Here is a 15,526-nt window from a genome sequence, read left to right as displayed (position 1 = left end):
TCCCGACGTGAACCCAGTGGAGCACTACTGAGATGAGTTGGAAAGCGACTGCATTCCAAAGCCAAGAGTCCAACATCACTACCTTCTCGGATTTCGGCTCTTGGGGAAGAATCGGCTGCCATTCCTCAGACATCAATGACAGTGTCCTCTGCAGTATTCAAGCAATGATAAAGGCGAATGGTGGACGCGCTCCACATTAATGTCCACTAATGGTGTCGGGATACTTATGATCAAACAGCGTGTCTAGAAAGAGTGCATCCAGTAATAAACCTTGTGGGACACCACATGTTATACCTTGCATTACGAGGATGGCTGTCTGTCAATGCAGCCTCAGTTTTCTGTTATCAAGGTAAAATTAGAACTACTGATAGCCTTGGGAGAGCCAGCCATGACAAAACTCTTCCATCTGGTGAGCAAGATATATGAGACAGGCGAAATATCCTCAGACTTCAAGAAGAATATACTAATTCCAATTCCAAAGAACGCAGGTGTAAAATGACCGAACTATCAGTTTAATAAGTCACGGTTGCAAAATACTAACACGAATTCTTTACAAGCGAATGGAAAAACTGGTAGAAGCCGACCTAGGGGAAGATCAGTTTAGATTCCGTGGAAATGTTGGAACACGCGAGGCAATACTGACCCTACGACTTGTCTTAAAGATAGATAAGGAAAGGCAAACATACGTTTCTAGCATTTGTAGACTTAGAGAAAGCTTTTGACAATTTTGTCTGGAATACTCTCTTTCAAATTATGAAGGTTGCAGGTGTAAAATACAGGCAGCGGTAGGCTATTTACCATTTCTACATAAACCAGATGGCAGATGGGGAGTCGAGAGGCATGAAAGGGAAGCAGTGCTTGGGAAGGGAGTGAGACAGGGTTGTAGACTCTCTCGGATGTTACCCAATCTGTATATTGAGCAAGCAGTAAAGGAAACAAAAGAAAAATTTGGAGTAGGAATTAAAATCCACGAAGAAGAATTAAAAACTTTGAGGTTTGCCGATGACACTGTAATTCTGTCAGAGACAGCAAAGGACCTGGAAGAGCAGCTGAACGGAGTGGACAGTGTCTTGAAAGGAGGATATGAGATGAACTTCAACAAAAGCAAAACGAGGATGATCAAAAGTAGTCAAATTAAATCAGGTGATGCTGGGGGTATTAGATTAAGAAACGATATCCTTCAAGTAGTATATGAGTTTTGCTATTTGGGGATCAAAATAACTGACTATGGTCAAAGTAGATAGGATATAAAATGTAGACTGGCTATGGCAAGAAAAGCGTTTCTGAAGAAGAGAAATTTGTTAACATCCAGAATAGATTTAAGTGTCAGGAAGTCTTTTCTGCAAATATTTGTATGGAGAGTTGCCATGTGTGGCAAGAAGAGAATAGAAGTTTTCGAAATGCGGTGCTACAGAAGAATGCTGAAGTTTGTATGGGCAGATCACGTAACTAATGAGGAGGTACTGAATAGAATTGGCGAGAAGAGGTATCTGTGGTACAACTTGAGTGTAAGTCGGGCTCGGTTGTTAGGACACGTTCTGAGGCATCAAGGGATTACCAATTTAGCACTGGAGGGGAGGGTCGAGGGTAAAAACCGCAGAGGGAGACCATGAGATGAATACGCTAAGCAGATTCAGAAGGATGTAGGTTGCAGTAGTTATTCGGAAATGAAGACGTTTCCACAGGATAGAGTAGCATGGAGAGTTGCGTCAAACCAGTCCCTGGACTGAAGACCAAGACAACAACAAATTGCATCCATGCAAAAGTGATGCCATTAATGTCAGAACAGCGAATCGTATAATGAGCTTCGGCAGCACACCAAACAAAATTCGCAGTACAAGAATGATGATAATTACTAATTCGCATTGACAATGTGTGTCGTAACATAGATACTTTCACCTATATTAATCAGTATTTCTACAGCGTGTCAAAGCGAGCATGAAACATTTCTTCAAAAAAGTGATAAATTCTAAAAATACCGTGGACATCAAAAGTAATCAGACTGAGTAGTATACATAAAACAGCTGATATCAAATAACGTACCACTACAGCATGAAAGTGCTTGGAAACAAAACTGTTCCATTAATTTCCTCATATTTGGGTCCACCAGTGAATTTTCTGAAGGTCAAAATAGTTTTGTTTCATTCATCGAAGAAGTGTAACTTTTGCTTCAACATTTATTACGGATTATTAGCCAATTTACGCCGGTGGCGATTTTAAAATGCATATGTACATCGAAGACGAGTATGTCATCATACTACGGAAAAAAATCGCAGCACAAAAAAAAAAAAAAGGTTGATGTAGAGTAGTGAATTTTCGGGACTACATTTGTCTAGGTAACTTATTTAAATGATTAATCTTGCAAAATCAGGGGTTAATGTAAGCGCGAGATAAGCCATTGCAAATGTGAAATTCTGGTACATCAATAACCGGTATAACCATCAGAATGTTGAATGCAAGCACTCAAACTTGTATGCATTGTGTTGTATCTACATCTACATCCATACTCCGCAAGCCACCTGACGGTGTGTGGTGGAAGGCACAGTACAGTTTGTGGGATGGAATTCCAAGCCTGTTTTACTTCGCTGGTCAATACAGCTGTTTGTGGATGACGCCGGAGGTGTCGTGCGATGATGTCCAGTATGTGTTCGAATGGAGACAGATGTGACAATCGAGCAGGCCAAAGGCCAAGGCAACAGGTCGATACTGTGTAGAGCATATTTGCGTTAAACAGCGGTATATAGGCGAGTGTTATACTGTTGGAAAACACCCCTTGGAATTTTGTTCATGAATGGCAACACAATAGGTCGAATCATGGAATGGCAGTCAAGGTGCATGGGATAACCACGAGAGTGCTCCTGCTATCATACGAAATCGCACCCCAGACCATAACTCAAAGTTTAGGTCCAGCTCGTCTAGCGTGCACACAGGTGGGGTGCAGGTCCTCAGCTGGCCTCCTAACCAACACACTACCACAAGTGACACCGAAGAAGAATAAACTTTCATCAGAAAACACAATACACCTCCGTCCTGCCCTCTAATGCGCTCTCGCTTGACACCACTGAAGACCCAAATGGTGGTGGTTTGTGGTCAGTGGAATGCGAACTACAGGCGTCTGGCTAGGAGCTGTCCTTGAAATAATCGATTTGTATGAGTTTGTTGTGTGACTGTGGTGCCAACTGCTTCTCAAACTGCTGCTGCAGATGCAGTACGACGCACCAGAGCCATACGCCGTACAGGGAGGTGTTCTCTCTCTGTAATGCCACGTAACCGTCCGGAGCCCGATCTTCTTGCGACCGTACTTTCTCGTGAACACCGCTGCCAGCAGTCATGTACAGTGGCTACATTCCTGCCAGGTCTTCCTGCAGTGTCACAAAAGTAACATCCAGCTTCCTGAAGCCCTATGACATGACCTGTTCAAACTCAGCGAGGTGTTGACAATGTGTCTTTGTCGTCGTAGAGGTCTTCTTGACTAACATCAACTCATGACGCCCAGTCTCAAAGATAACTAACGCTCACAATCGTCACAGCCTATATTTAAAGCAAACTTGATTTACACCCTCACAGTGACGCTACTAGCGTCACTCTCACGCGACAGGCGTGAAATTTGAGTAGACGTCATCTTTCAGACGTCGAAACACGCTTACCAATTTTTGTTCGTGTTGCACGACTTCTCCTTGGCGCTACTATCTTTTTCCGTCAGTATATTAAAAAAATCGATTGCTGTTACCCTGTTGTTACCGTATTTTTATAGAGGAAAATTTGACTTGGTGTGGAAATAAAATTCATACTCCCTCATAACACATATTTGTTTTTAAATATGGAGGCACTCTCCTCGTTAATGCACATATGTATTTAAAAATAGCTAATGAATAGTAATCTAAAATAAATCTTGAAGTCGAAGTACAACTTGTACGAGGTGCATTCAAGTTCTAAGGCCTCCGATTTTTTTTCTAGTTAACTACTCACCCGAAATCGATGAAACTGGCGTTACTTCTCGACGTAATCGCCCTGCAGACGTACACATTTTTCACAACGCTGACGCCATGATTCCATGGCAGCGGCGAAGGCTTCTTTAGGAGTCTGTTTTGACCACTGGAAAATCGCTGAGGCAACAGCAGCACGGCTGGTGAATGTGCGGCCACGGAGAGTGTCTTTCATTGTTGGAAAAAGCCAAAAGTCACTAGGAGCCAGGTCAGGTGAGTAGGGAGCATGAGGAATCACTTCAAAGTTGTTATCACGAAGAAACTGTTCCGTAACGTTAGCTCGATGTGCGGGTGCGTTGTCTTGGTGAAACAGCACACGCGCAGCCCTACCTGGACGTTTTTGTTGCAGTGCAGGAAGGAATTTGTTCTTCAAAATATTTTCGTAGCATGCACCTGTCACCGTAGTGCCCTTTGGAACGCAATGGATAAGGATTACGCCCTCGCTGTCCCAGAACATGGACACCATCATTTTTTCAGCACTGGCGGTTACCCGAAATTTTTTTGGTGCCGGTGAATCTGTGTGCTTCCATTGAGCTGACTGGCGCTTTGTTTCTGGATTGAAAAATGGCATCCACGTCTCATCCATTGTCACAACCGACGAAAAGAAAGTCCCATTCATGCTGTCGTTGCGGGTCAACATTGCTTGGCAACAGGCCACACGGGCAGTCATGTGGTCGTCCGTCAGCATTCGTGGCACCCACCTGGATGACACTTTTCGCATTTTCAGGTCGTCATGCAGGATTGTGTGCACAGAACCCACAGAAATGCCAACTCTGGAGGCGATCTGTTCAACAGTCATTCGGCGATCCCCCAAAACAATTCTCTCCACTTTCTCGATCATGTCGTCAGACCGGCTTGTGCGAGCCCGAGGTTGTTTCGGTTTGTTGTCACACGATGTTCTGCCTTCATTAAACTGTCGCACCCACGAAAGCACTTTCGACACATCCATAACTCCATCACCACATGTCTCCTTCAACTGTCGATGAATTTCAATTGGTTTCACACCACGCAAATTCAGAAAACGAATGATTGTACACTGTTCAAGTAAGGAGAACGTCGCCATTTTAAGTATTTAAAACAGTTGTCATTCTCGCCGCTGGCGGTAAAGTTCCATCTGCCGTACGGTGCTGCCATCTCTGGGACATATTGACAATGAACGCGGCCTCATTTTAAAACAATGCGCATGTTTCTATCTCTTTCCAGTCGGGAGAAAAAAAAATCGGAGGCCTTAGAACTTGAATGCACCTCGTACAGTGTGGAGTATCTGAATCATTGGTGAACCGTCATTCTAATCTCCAGAAGATTCAGCTTCTGTAAGAATCACATGTATCCGCAACAGAACAAAACGAAAGGTATTAAATGAGAAGATTTTGGAGGCATACGGTGTTGTCAGGTCCTCCGGTATCCACAGGTTACGGCATTTAAATCCGGACAAATTTCGATCGGAATTTCCCGCCATGTCGTAGTTCCACCGGAGGTCGCGATTGGTTTTCTTGAAAGCCATAGGCCTCTAGTAAACAGTCAGAATCTCAAAATGGCCCAGATGTTACGGACAAGGGCAGAGTACAACCGAAGAGCCGCGATTATCGAAAGTCTTCGCGCTGGGCGTTCGCCCACTGAAATACATGTTGTTCGATTGTTCGGGTACGCGAGATCAACTATTTACGATATTGTGGCCTAGTATAACGCTTCAGAGAAGTCTGGGAAAGGTTCCGCTAACTCGGTGAGGAAAGCGCTGCGAAACTAATGCGTGTCACGAACTGCGGCAGCCATCGAAAAGGCTCAGGCGCCGATTTCGGAGGACCAGGGGCAATCGCTGAGGAAAATGGCGTCAGTACTGAATGTCAGCGAGCGAAAAATTCATCGGATGGCAGGAAGAGGACCTCATACGAACCATACGGAACTGGCTCTCGGATTACGTTGACATATTCTGGTCAACAGAGTTCTGGTCCCCGAATAGCCCGGATTAGAACTCCCTCGACTACTAAGCTTGGAGCGTAGTCGAAAGAGTTACCAATAGGACGTGACATCCTAATATCGCATCTCTAGGCACCGCTATCGAAGCAATATTTGCGAATATGGACAGCGTTATTTAGAAAAGTGCGGTCGATCGCTTCAGGACACGATAGGAGGCGGTCAATGCGGCAGAAGGGGGTTACGTCGAGTAAAGTTACTCTTGCAATTTGTTTTTAAAAGAAGTATCATTTGTCCGTATTTATGCCCAGCGTCCTGTAGAGAGTGTATGTGCAAAGGGCTTTGGAATACGTGCAACTGACAAATACAAGTCACTCATATAAGGCATGTCTGTGCTATATAACGCAGATAAACATTACGTGAAAATCTGACTAATCACAGAGTATAAGATCGCACCGGACGCTATCTCTTCTGGGAACAACGGACGGCTTCTGCTCGCTGTTGTGTCTGGAAGTAGGAATCGCAGCGCGCAGAAATCCTCTGGCAATTACATTCCACGTTGCGGTGCTGTTCCAGGGACTTTCTCTCCGACCGCAAAAACCGAATTCGCTTCACGCCTCGATCGCCCACCTTTCCCTTCCGACTTGCTTAGAACACTGCATTACGTTCGTAAAAACGGAAGTTTTCGTGTAAACATCTCCTGGACTTTAACCACTCTCTCGTCCTTGAATATCGAATTAGAATTTTTCTACATCAATTTAATTACATCAAATAACGTTAGTCATTCAAAATACTTGCAATGATGTTCCGTTTTCTTCAATTTCTTTATGTTTTTCCGTTATCTGAAAAATGACTTTTTTATAGCCGGATTGAAATTACTTGACAGTTGACACTTCACCACGCCTTGTAACTGGTTTCCTCCAATCAGAGGGCTCAACGTCACGCCCGAACAGTTCACCGCTGTCAAACTACTACAAGAGTTACTTCACTTCTAGTTCATTGTCCGGCTTTCTTTCTTGTGTTTGGATCCTGAATTCTGGGACTGGCACTTGTATTTCGTATTTTATCACACACGAGCACCACATAAAACACACACACACACACACACACACACACACACACACATACACGACGATACCAACGAAATACACACGCTTCTCACACAGCATTAACCAAACACTAGTGGATCTTTCTGCCCAAGACGCGATTCAGCGTTATTTATATAGTTACTATAATCACAGAAATCGGCTAATATTAAGCTTCGCATGAGATTGTGTGAAGCCGAATTTTTGAAGGCTGTCAACCGTTTCGACCAAACTTACAAGGGGAGGTCACGACGTTGGGATCACGGATTGACTTCAAACTTTGTACATCTTTAGTAGGCCCTTAAAACAACATAATGCGCAAATAGTAAGGTGCACTACCCGGCAGTTACGAGAAAATCGCAAGAGGAGTTTTACGCGTCTGTTATGTAACTGGTGTATCTGTGTGAAGGTTGCGGCCATAAGAAGTCTTGGAGGTGAAGTGGCAGTTGGCCCCTCAGCGACTGAGCGGCGAGGGCGTGTGCTTACTGTCCAGCCGGTCTAGTGGCGTAAGCGTGTTTGTTTACTTCTCGCGAACGCGAGTCGCTTACTACAAGTGCATTGAAGTAACATGGTGAACTATAGGAAGATCAAGATTACGCTCCAAGCCGAATACCCATGACCGCGAGCATAAGAAGTAGGAAACTTCTTGCTTGATGAACTACGTATAGATCCAAAGGACATCATTAGTATTTACTTTTCGATCACGGCCAGTGTAGTCAACGTTAAGGCGATTAACGAAGAAGCGTGCACGAAGGTGGCTACCGGTGCTGCAGGTAAACTCCAGTTTAGGCACTCAGTGGACATATCGGCGCTGTTACCGTTGAACACGCAGGCCTAGGCCTAAGGACCCTCCGGATATTCCGAGCTACCCTTTGAGGCACCCGCCGAGTCCGTTATCTCCGCTCTGAACCCATACGGAACTGTCATTAGCCATGTGGCTGCGAAGTATCAGACTTTTGCAACGTATCCCGTATTCAGTGGAGTAAGACAGGTCAAAATCGAATTCATGAAGCACGTTGCTTCATACTTAACATTGCAGGTTCTACATCTATATTTATACTCCGCAAGCCACCCAACGGTGTGTCGCGGAGGGCACTTTACGTGCCACTGTCATTGCCTCCCTTTCCTGTTCCAGTCGCGTATGGTTCGCGGCAAGAGCGACTGCCGGAAAGCCTCCGTGCGCCCTCGAATCACTCTAATTTTACATTGGGATCTCCTCGGGAGGTATAAGTAGGGTAAATCAATATATTCGATACCTCATCCAGAAACGCACCCTCTCGAAACCTGTACAGCAAGCTACACCGCGATGCAGAGCGCCTCTCTTGCAGAGTCTGCCACTTGAGTTTGCTAAACATCTCCGTAACGCTATCACGCTTACCAAATAACCCTGTGACGAAACGCGCCGCTCTTCTTTGGATCTTCTCTATCTCCTCTGTCAACCCGACCTGGTACGGATCCCACTGTGATGAGCAATACTCAAGTATAGGCCGAATGAGTGTTTTGTAAGCCACCTCCTTTGTTGGTGGACTACATTTTCTAGGGACTCCCCCAATGAATGTCAACCTGGCACCCGCCTTACAAACAATTAATTTTATATGATCATTCCACTTCAAATAGTTCCGTACGCATACTCCCAGATATTTTACGGAAGTAACTGCTACCAGTGTTTGTTCCGCTATCATATAATCATACAATAAAGGATCCTTCTTTCTATGTATTCGCTATACATTACATTTGTCTATGTTAAGGGTCAGTTGCCACTCCCTGCACCAAGTGCCTATCCGCTGCAGATCTTCCTGCATTTCGCTGCAATTTTCTAATGCTGCAACTTCTCTGTATACTACAGCATCATTCGCGAAAAGCCGCATGGTTGAAAATGGTTCAAATGGCTCTGAGCACTATGCGACTTAACTTCTGAGGTCATCAGTCGCCAAGAACTTAAACTAATTAAACCTAACTAACCTAAGGACATCACACACATCCATGCCCGAGGCAGGATTCGAACCTGCGACAGTAGCAGCAGCGCGGTTTGGACGGAAGTGCCTAGAACCGCTCGGCCACAGCGGCCGGCCATGTACGATGGACAACCGCCCACCTGATCAGTGTGTGGACAGGAGGTTCATGTTCGCTCTGACTGTGTACAGCGGCGAACAACCCAGACTCCATCAGGAGAAGCGGTACAACATGTTCCTCCTTCGATCCTACCATTTGTTATGCATAAGTGATGACACCTATGACGCCTGGAGCACAATTGACGACATTTACGACGTCTGGAGGTGGGGATCGGGGTAGGTTACCACCGCACACAGACGGACACGTTATTGATAGTCACATACCGCCCGCTTGCTGCAGGAGTCGCCAGACAAACCCGAACCGCAATAGATACCGCACAACGAGCGGATGGATTTTGATCCACGAGTCGTGCCAACCCAAGCTTTCTTCTCGGAAGGCGCAGAGGACTCGGATCTACACTCACAGCCTGCATCCTGACACGGAGAAGCACCACGTCCGGAAGCAGCGTTCGTCCTGGAAGCACGAAACATCTTGCGGACAGATACGTACGATGGTACTGACTTGGACAGTGTCGTGGACGCTCCTGCTACGGAAGCGTCGACCGACACTGCTCCCTCTTTAGGAACTGAGACGATGGATTTTTCTTCTCCTGGACAGCCGTTCGGAGATGGAGGGGGCCATGGAACACCGTAGCAGCCGCGAGTAATGACGACAAGGACCTCTTTGGTAGCCGATGTACCACACCGACAGCCTCTCTCCGGTGACTCGTGGGCGGACGAATTGGAAGACGACTCTGGCGGGCACAAGAGGGGCAGTTACACAGTTATCCCCGTCTCCTGTGGACAGCGTGATAATAGAGACGACAGAGTGGCGTTTGGGTGACCAGACCCGTTGCCACTGCTACACCGATGACTGCCGCTGCCTGCGAGGGCTGTCAGTCATATGGACTCGCGACTATCAACATCAATACCATCCGATCGCGCGAGAAGCAGTCATTGTTAAGCGACACACTTTATGCGACCGACAATGACGTGGCCTTTTTGCAGGAGTATACGTTCTTGGCTTCCAGGACAACTTCGCACACACGACATGCATATCACACGCGTCGGATACGGGCAGTGGCTTCGCAATACTTCTCAAAAAAGGCTTAACAGCCACCGATATACGTTACCTACCGAATGCCAGGGGCATGGCGCTTACCGTCCAACCTCATCAATGTTTACGCACCGTCCGGTACCAACATGAGGCGTGAACGTTCGCTATTCTTTACTGAGGAATTAACACAGTTATTCCAAGCCAGAATAGATGATCTGGCGATCGGGGGCGATTTTAATTGTACACAGTCTTCCTGGACCAAATTCCTCAACATTCACCATGGCCAGCACTCGGCAGTCGGCCGGTGTGGCCGAGCGGTTCCAGGCGTTTCAGTCTGGAACCGCGCGATCGCTATGGTCGCAGGTTCGAATCCTGCCTCGGGCATGGATGTGTGTGATGTCCTTAGGTTAGTTAGGTTTAAGTAGTTCTAAGTTCTAGGGGACTGATGACCTCAGATGTTTAGTCCCATAGTGCTCACAGCCAGTTGATCCAGCACTCGGCGCTGTCATTCGCGAGCTCAGTTTGATAGACACTAGGGACATCAACTATGCAAGATAGGGTTTCACCTACTTTACGCAACATTCGTCGAACAGAGCTGATAGGATATATGCCAGCCGAGTTGTGGCCAGCAGCACTTATTGACCAAACTACTTACATCTTGTAACCTATCCCTTCCTTCCTACTTCGATCTATTTCCCACATTAAACAATAAGCAAAGTTTTCTATGAAGATTTCATAGGAGCGAAGATTACAATAAACTTTCTAGTTTGTTTATCTTGTCTTGTGGAGTTGGCTCCAGTTCTTCTTGTCTAGGGGTCTGGTTCTTGAAGCCGAAAATCTCAAATTTTTGGTCCTCATGGTTGGATTGAACTAAATAAATTTTTGTTTTTACGTAAATATATTTTCTCATTTCTTAGTATATCATACAGTCTTTCAATTTTTCACATTAACAAAGTCGAAATTACATTGTTCGCACAAAAATACCAATGTACACCCGATCACATCAGATGTAAGGTTACGACTCCCACACTCTGGGGAAATAACCGTATTCCAAAGGGTTTACAATTTTTCTTAACAAATGAATTCCTTCTAGTTTGTGTTAAATTATTAATTTCGATTATTATTTCATAAATGAATCCAGAAATAAACATAGTAAACAGTGCAGGGTTGCGAAATTAATAAAAGAAATTTTAAGTGTGCCAATAGTTCGTAATTTCAAATGTTTCTAAAAAATAATTTTAACTGTACATTCAGATCTAGTACTTATCGATTGTAACATCGAGACTAAAACATTTTATAAAGTAATTCCTTTTCATAAATTTTAGCTTGAAATATAACATAGTGTGTATAAAATTATAAGAAAGTTTTCAGAAAAGCAACTGAAATAATACTCACCTGTCCAAAAGTCGGAAAAAATACTGGTATCGACAACTACTGTTGACGAAAGGTAATGCAGGAGGAGGATGTGCCGTTACAACCTGTACCATCACGCTTTGACGCGATCAAGTATGGCGCAGCCGCAGCCTGTGGAAGTTTAACACCGCTCACGTGACCTCAGCGGAATGTCAAGCGGCGGTGGGAGACATGAGACTGTGACTACGGCGACGCTGAGCGTCTACGTCTGCTTTACAGTGGTGCTGGACTGTGCCAAGCCGAGCCTTCGGCGTCCTTGAAGGCGTTTAGTAGGGAAGCTGCAGCATGGAGACTCGGCACTACAGAGTTCTACCACGCCATCCTCAGGGTGTGTTCGTTATGCCCCCATCAACGGACGGTCAGATGACTGTCAACGGAGCAAAAGCGAAGATTTTAACGTTGGCACGTTAACACCTTGAAGGGACCATCATTCGCGCACGTCAAAAGGTCGGAATCGCCAACGAACGGAGCTGCATATGCCATATAGCCGTGGAAAGAAAGCGCAGACACAGGATATTGATCCACGAGGTGACGACGGAAGATAGCGTCGGTCACGTCACGCAAACAGACATAAGCAATGCATACTTTACCAATTATTCTCACCTGTACGCGGAGAGGAGATCTGGGACAAATAAACAGCTGTTGGTTAAAACGCATTTTATAAAGTGTAGAAAAGATTCGCTCACTTTCACGTGAACAACAGTAGTCTCAGACAGTTGGGGGCATATATATTCCGTCCTATGGGGTAACGGGGTGGCGACACGAAGGACATCCTGTCACCCCTTAAACAAACCATGCCATATCTGGGATGGAGAAAAACAGATCGGTTAAAACCGATACCTGTATTTTAGTTCTGGATAGCCGGCATTTTCTGTATGTAGTTGGTCTCTGTTATAAAAGGCATTATTTTTTTTATTCTTCCCTAATAAGCGAGTAAAAAAACCGAAATATCAATCAGCCATAGCAGCAGTGCCAAAACCTTTAGTTTTTAAATAAACCTTTTCTAAAAAGGAGTACTTTTTATTCGTAAAATTTGCATTGGTTTGAAATATTGCGTTGCCGGCCGCTGTGGGCGAGCGGTTCTAGGCGCTACAGTCTGGAACCGCGCGACCGCTATGGTCGCAGGTTCGAATCCTGCCTCGGGCATGGATGTGTGTGATGTCCTTAGGTTAGTTAGGTTTAAGTAGTTCTAAGTTCTAGGGGACTGATGACCTCAGAAGTCAAGTCCCATAGTGCTCAGAGCCATTTTTGAAATATTGCGTTATTATGTAAAATGGGAAAAGCGATCAGTGCCATTTTAATAAAGCCGACAGATACGAGCAACAAATACATGGTATAAGAAATGGCACAGTACTGCTGAGACAATAATGATTCTGTTGCCGTGTGTCGTGGCTTAAGGTACACGTTTACGTGAAGTCTCTCAGACTTGTCCCCACCTGCTGTGTACGGTAGTTTCTCGCTGTCGTCGCCGGACACCCGTTGTATTGCACCTACACTAGTCTTGAAATAATTTTGCGAAGTAAAGTAGCAGTGAAGTACAATACTTCATTTGCTTTAAAAGATTAACGATTTGTCTGTCATGTCTATGAAATAATAAAAGAGAAAGGAAATTATGGTTACAGTTTAACAACAGTTCATTCACAGTATACGATAAAAGCAGAAAGTATTTGATCTGCTGTCTGTCTTTACATAGTACGCCTTTATCTGCTTGTAGTCTTTAAAAACGGAGAAATTAACCCGAAAAGCAGATTTTTTCAACTTCAGTTTTTACCCTTTAGCAATGACTATTAGTAGTGTCCAAATAGTAATATGATGCCCTCGATCACATCATTTATGAACCTAATTTCAAAAAATTAGAACCCATCCCAGAATACTGCTGATTTTTTTGTAGTATTCAACCAATTATCACTTTACGAGAAACGCAGCGAAAGGTGGACGGACAAAGTTTTCTTTTTTCGCCTATTTAATTTAGTATTTTGATTTCGTTTGTCTTTAAACTGAGACAGTCAAAAAATTTCAATCTTTCTTTAAAATTTCTACGTTGATTACAGGAAATAATAGGAACAAAAAACCGAAAATTGAATATTCCAGAAAACGGTTATTTTCAGCGGTTTTAACAGGTTACACAGCCGTGGATTATAATCGATATAACCGAAAACCTGTTGTTTAGCGATAACCGCCATCACTATGCCACGTTCCTTAATAACCATGCCAACCCCGCGCCGATGCAGTTCAAAGACATAATAATAAGAATGCTGCCGTCGAAAGGAGTTCATGTCTAATCATCTCACACAGGATACAGTAATATTCCCCCCCCCCCCCCCCCGATTATTATCATAGCTAAATTACCATCACAATAGCCAAACAGAAGTAGCTAGACACTGTTTCAAAGGCTTGTTGTCTGCCTGAAATAGATCAGGAGTAAATTACCCAATTCATTGAGAAGTATTTCCCAGGTGTGTTTTACGCCTCAGCACCTACCCCAGTTCCTGGAACTCTGTTAGCAGGAGGTGTGTCCATTGTGTTGGAAGAACGAAACATTTTCTTTAAGCTTCAGTTTCAACATAAAGTTACTGTCTCACGGACACTATGAATGACAGTTTCCGTTTCTTCATGTTCTTAAATGATGCAATTTGAATTGTAATGACTTCAATTAAAGTGTTGGTGATTTTGTTCTGGGAATGATTCTAGATGATTATCAATACAAACAGTATACTCTGTTTACGAACTTCCAGCATTTGTAACTTTGGCTGGTTTTTCGTTGTACTGATATATTCTGTTTCCTTTTCATCCACATAATTTCATCTGGTTATTATTTATACAACGCTACGAACTTCTGAATATTAGAATTTTTTTTTTTAAATCCGTCGTTTGTAGAAGAAACTGAGCTCCATGACACAATTAAGCAACTTAAGCACTCCAGACACTAAATACATTTTATTATGTAAAAAAACTGCGCCAGAGACATCAAACCATATGGTTGGCAAGAAATCAGCCTGTACGCTTCGTCAGCTACCGTGGTTGCAGTCGGTCAAACGGTTGAACAGCAAAACAGAAGGTACGATCGTCAAAGGGAAGTGCGATTTTAGAACATCCTGAGAATGGCAACAAGTGAACTTATCCAAACAGGCCAGGTCAGCTTTTCAAAATATCCGATGTCAGTCTGTCGAGATAATTGAAAAATCTGGACGACGGTACCCTACAGTAAATTTGAGAGCTGTTCTAAAACAGGAACTGGTCAGTTCCATCTGTCAGTTGGTAGGTATGCGCTTCATACCTCCTCTATGATTCAGAATGACTAGCCATATTTCTTGGAAACTGTTTGTAACACGTGTTGCTAGAAGTGTGATAACACGCAAACATCCCGTAGGCGTTTCCGTCTGCCATTCATGCATCACCACGTGCCAGTTACGCACAGGAAACCTGCCAGCAGTCGAGTCCGCCCTAACACTCAGCGCGCGCGCCCGTGTGTGTGTGTGTGTGTGTGTGTGTGTGTGTGAGGTCAGCAAGGGAAAAGAGACAGATAGATAGATAGAGAGAGCGAGAAGGAGGGGAGGAAGGGTAGCGGGGGTATCGTTCAGCATCGCATACCAAACAAATACTGCCAAATTCCTGTTCGAGTTTTTCATGCTATAAATGACATGATGTTGAACAGATCTGCTAGTAATGGTGATGGACATGAGGCGACTGTGCTCCACTCTGATTACGTCATGGACTGCGTAAGTTGATTCTGTTTGATAATTTGGTATAAAATTGCTGAGATACCAATAAATTTCAGCACCTTGTCAGCAGTTTCGTTTCCTTGGATAACTTATTTTTGTATTTTTTGCCTAATTTCTGGAAATCAGAAGAGCACTGATGCCACAGTGTGTCGCTGATCTTATCCGAGGTACTCGCACTGTTTTAGGCTATTAGTTATGGAGACAAAATGGCTCTGAGCACTATGCGACTCAACTGCTGAGGTCATCAGTCGCCTAGAACTTAGAACTAATTAAACCTAACTAACCTAAGGACATCACA

The 15,526-nt window shown here is 44.3% G+C and overlaps 1 protein-coding gene across 1 annotated transcript in view; it reads right to left on the bottom strand.

Annotated features, from left to right (window-relative positions):
• Nucleotides 1–15,526, bottom strand: part of LOC126416282 (SEC14-like protein 2) — a 277,374-nt gene that overhangs the window by 117,584 nt on the left and 144,264 nt on the right. The window lies entirely within an intron of this gene.

This window comes from Schistocerca serialis, chromosome 1, assembly GCF_023864345.2.
Source record: "Schistocerca serialis cubense isolate TAMUIC-IGC-003099 chromosome 1, iqSchSeri2.2, whole genome shotgun sequence".
Lineage (NCBI taxonomy): Eukaryota > Metazoa > Arthropoda > Insecta > Orthoptera > Acrididae > Schistocerca > Schistocerca serialis.
The sequence above is the reverse complement of the archived record's forward strand: the minus strand, read 5'-3'. Positions and strand labels throughout refer to the sequence as shown.